This window comes from Chiloscyllium plagiosum, unplaced genomic scaffold (genome assembly GCF_037043375.1).
Source record: "Chiloscyllium plagiosum isolate Xiang-an unplaced genomic scaffold, Cpla_swu_hap1 HiC_scaffold_14, whole genome shotgun sequence".
Lineage (NCBI taxonomy): Eukaryota > Metazoa > Chordata > Chondrichthyes > Orectolobiformes > Hemiscylliidae > Chiloscyllium > Chiloscyllium plagiosum.
In genome coordinates, this window is record NW_028270152.1 from 87,905,505 (window position 1) to 87,909,659 (window position 4,155).

Here is a 4,155-nt window from a genome sequence, read left to right on the forward strand (position 1 = left end):
CTTCCAGCTCGGCGAACAGAACCACAACATACTGCAGAGTGTGAAAATATTTAAGTCAGCTGGGCCGGATGGGATCTATCTGATGTTGTTTAGCAAAAGCACGACAGGAAGGTACAAATCAAGTTGATGCAACAACGGCTCGTTTTGAGCCGCTAATTTGCAGTGAAGTGGCGGCGCCAATAAAAGGTGTCACGCATCTCGTCTAATTCCACATCCTGAGCTCGAAATGACCGGAGGTCTCTCGCTGAGTATCTGCAGGGTCTGGTTTGGACGACACCATGACACTTTTTCACTGGAGTGGATCATGAAATCGCGTCGTGACTGTGAATAAAACGATGGAAACTTCCAGCAGAGAAGGAGGCGACCCTGAAGCAGGCAGCTGAGTACAAATGTTTCTCCTTTGCCAGTGAAAGGCACTGCTTCGCAAATTGGAAACTTCGAAGTGAAGCAATGTTGGTGATTATCTTCGCTGCTTGTTCACCTTTTTAATTCTGATTCCGTGAAAGTCCATGGCATTACATATCGACATTCTGCCAAGTACAGGCTTGTCTCTTGGGCCAGTGGCGTAATGGATAACGCGTCTGACTTCGGATCAGTAGATGGTAGGTTCGAGTCCTACCTGGCTCGAGGGGGAATGTTTTGCTTTAACCGTGGTATACGTTGACGCTTCCCTGGAAAGTTCTCTCGGGACATCGCCTCTGTGCTTCCGCATGTAAAGCTTGCATTTGTCCTATTGTCCATTTCAAATTCCAGCTCTCCACAACGGACACCTCCGTCAGTTTGGCGGTATCTTCTGGTGTGTCTCCCTCTGTGGGTGAAAATGAGCATGAGTTCCTCAAAAGAGTTACAATTCGTTATACTTCTGTCCCATTATTGTGCCATGTAAGAACATAGGATAACCTCATTGACATTTGACCTGGAAACATTAGAACACACGAGACTTTGGGCCAAAGTTCGAAACTGCGACTAGAATAGATGGCTCTCTGATTAGCCGCAATGCACACGGGCGGAATGGCCTTTTCCCACTTTGTAAATCTTCGAAGACAATTTGAAAAAAATCTGCAACGAAAATGTTCAGACAGGGTGTTTTATTTACACCAAGTACGATAGTATCTATTGCCTTGTCTTGTTATTTACTTGTGAGGATTCGGTATTCTCAGCACCGTGGCCCGGATCGTATTCCCGCTCATGGAATGGTTGTATTGTTCAGCAAACATATCGGTGTACCAGTACTTCTGCCGATTTTCCGATGCTGGCAGGTCATTGGTTTTGTCCAAAACATTATGAAGGTAACATAAAACAAATAGCTGCAGGTGCTGGAAATCTGAGCCAAAAACGAAAATTGTTTGTGCAGCGGAGCATGACTGGAAACAGAAACGTCGACTCTCCTGCTCCTCGGATGCAGCCTGACCTGCTGTGCTTTTCCAGCATCACTCTGATCTAAAGTCAGGTTTCCAGCATCTGCAGTCCTCACTTTTGCCTAGTTTCTTCAGTGTCTCTGGTTCCCAATTCAAGAACTCCATCTCTAGCGGTTTCATGTTTGTACCTCCGTGCTGAGGAGTTGAAGAGTGAAGAAAAGTAACTCACCTCCTCCATCTCTGGGGTAATTAGGGACTGAAAATGAATCGTGTCACATTGAAATATATCTACATGCGAATTAATCTCTCTCTTTTATTGGGAACCATCTCTTTCATTGTAACCATCAGGAAAGATCATTTCGTTCGCCAGAAAAAGAAATGAATATGTCACTAAACTTTGTTTGCTTCAGGTCCAAGAATACTCAGATCAATAGCTCCTTTGCTTACTTCTGCTGGTCATGTTCGCAAAGAGATATGGCAAATTGCCAAGTGTGATTTTCCTTTCAATAAATAATTTTGACTCAGTTTGCCTGCAAATATCTTTTCCAACCTTTGTGCTTTTCTTCTTTTACATTGGTGTCTCGCACCTTACAAATGACAGCAAAGGTATGAAAGGAGATGGAAGCATTTCGCTCAAGTCAACGGTAGCTTTCAATGAGATCACGGCTGATTTGGTCAATGCTCAACCCACCTGAGCTGTCTGTAGTCATGGCCAAGTGGTTAAGGCGATGGATTAGAAATTTATTGGGTTTTCCCCACGTCGGCTCGAATCCTGCTGACAACGTTGTGAATGCTTTCCTGCTGGTACAATTTTCGCTCAAAGTTCAGAAAAACTATTTTGTGAACCAGGCCGGTAATTTGATTAGACTTGGGAAACTCGAGTTCTTCATCAGAAATGTTCCATAGTTAAAACATTATCTCTGTTTCTCTTTCCAGATACACTGCTCGACACGTCCTGAGCAGAAGTGCTACTTTTCATTAGATTCCTTTAATCCCTGTCCACTGTTCTGTGACCCGGGTCAGTGGCAACACTTCCTCCTGCTCGTCAAAGTGCTCATTCCCCACCGCTCCCTCTCCATCATTAGAAACAACCGCAGGAAATCGCCACTTAACCATTTTTGTTCCAAAGTGAAAATTATCAGCCTCGGGAATCTCTCCACCAAGCGGGACTTCTCATCCCTGGACATGATGCAAGCCAGAGGATTGTGAAGAGATACTGTGAAAATATTGTCAGTTGGCAGTTGAAAAAATGTTTAGGAAGCAAACCATATAATTTAGGCTCCAGCTTTGTAAATCTTGAGAAACTCGTTGGGAAATGGAATCAGAGGAGGATGATGAAGTGTGAACTGTCGGACCGAGTAGAGGACGGGACATTGACTTGACGTTATCGGGACAGGAACTGATCTGAGACATTGAAAGAATTCTCGCTCACGTACGTGAGGAATGCAAACTTCATCTGGACTCTGGGACAATGAAAAACTCTGGAACACTCAAGACAATGATGTGTTTCTGTTCGCCAAGCTGGAAGTTTTTGTTGGAAACGTTTCGTCCCCTGTCGAGGTGGCATCCTCCGTGCTTGGGATCCTCCTGTGAAGCGCTTCTGTGGTGTTTCGTGTGGCATTTATAGTGGCCTGTCCTTGCCGCTTGCTGTTGTCAGTTTCAGCTCTTCGCTGCAGTGGCTGGTATATTGGGTCCAAGTCGATGTGTTTGTTGATGGAGTTTGTGGATGAGTGCCATGCTTCTGGGAATTCCCTGGCTGTTCTTTGTTTGGCTTGCCCTATAATAGTAGTGTTGTCCCACTCGAATTCATGTTGCTTGTCGTCTGTGTGTGTGGCGACTACGCATAGTTGGTCGCTTCGTTTCGTGGTTAGTTGATGTTCCTGGATGCGGATCGTTAGCTGTCTTCCTGTTTGTCCTATATAGTGTTTTGCGCAGTCCTTGCATGGGATTTTGTATACTACATTTGTTTTGCTCATGTTGGATATCGGGTCCTTAGTTCTGGTAAGCTGTTGTCTGAGTGTGGCTGTTGGTTTGTGTGCTGTTAAGAGTCCTAGTGGTCGCAGTAGTCTGGCTGTCAGTTCGGAGATATTCTTGATGTGTGGTAGTGTGGCTAGTCCTTTGGGTTGTGGCATGTCCTCTTTCCGTGGTCTATCCCTTAGGCATCTGTTGATAAAATTGCGAGGATATCCGTTTTCGGCGAATACCTTGTATTGGTGGTCCTCTTCCTCTTTTTGCAGTTCTGGTGTGCTGCAGTGTGTTGTGCCCCTTTTGAATAGTGTCTTGATGCAACTTCGTTTGTGTATGTTGGGGTGGTTGCTCTCATAATTCAGGACTTGGTCTGTGTGTGTGGCTTTCCTGTGGACCTTTGTGGTGAATTCTCCGTTAGGTGTTCTCTGTACCATCACGTGTAGGAATGGGAGTTGGTTGCCCTTTTCTTCCTCTCTGGTGAATCGGATTCCTGTGAGTGTGGAGTTGATGATCCTGTGTGTTTTCTCAATTTCCGTGTTTTCAATGATTACAAAGGTGTCATCCACGTATCTGAACCAGTGTTTGGGTTGAATTTGCGGTAAGACTGCTCTAACCTTTGCATTACTGCTATGAGTCCAGAGATCGGTGAGCCCATGGGTGTTCCGTTGATTTGTTCGTATATCTGGTTGTTGAATGTGAAGTGTGTTGTGAGGCACAAGTCCCACGATTTAGGAAGATTAGGTAAGATTTAGGAAGCGTAGAATGGGGTAGGAAACTGCAGGGGGTGAGCGCATTAAAATGTGGAGCTTATTCAAGGAAAAGCTCCTGT

At 45.1% G+C, this 4,155-nt stretch overlaps 1 non-coding gene across 1 annotated transcript; it reads left to right on the forward strand.

Moving 5' to 3' along the window:
• Positions 1–554: 554 nt before the first annotated feature.
• Positions 555–627, forward strand: trnar-ucg (transfer RNA arginine (anticodon UCG)). Its single transcript has one exon. It is a non-coding gene; the product is annotated as a tRNA-Arg (tRNA).
• The last annotated feature ends 3,528 nt before the right edge of the window (positions 628–4,155 follow it).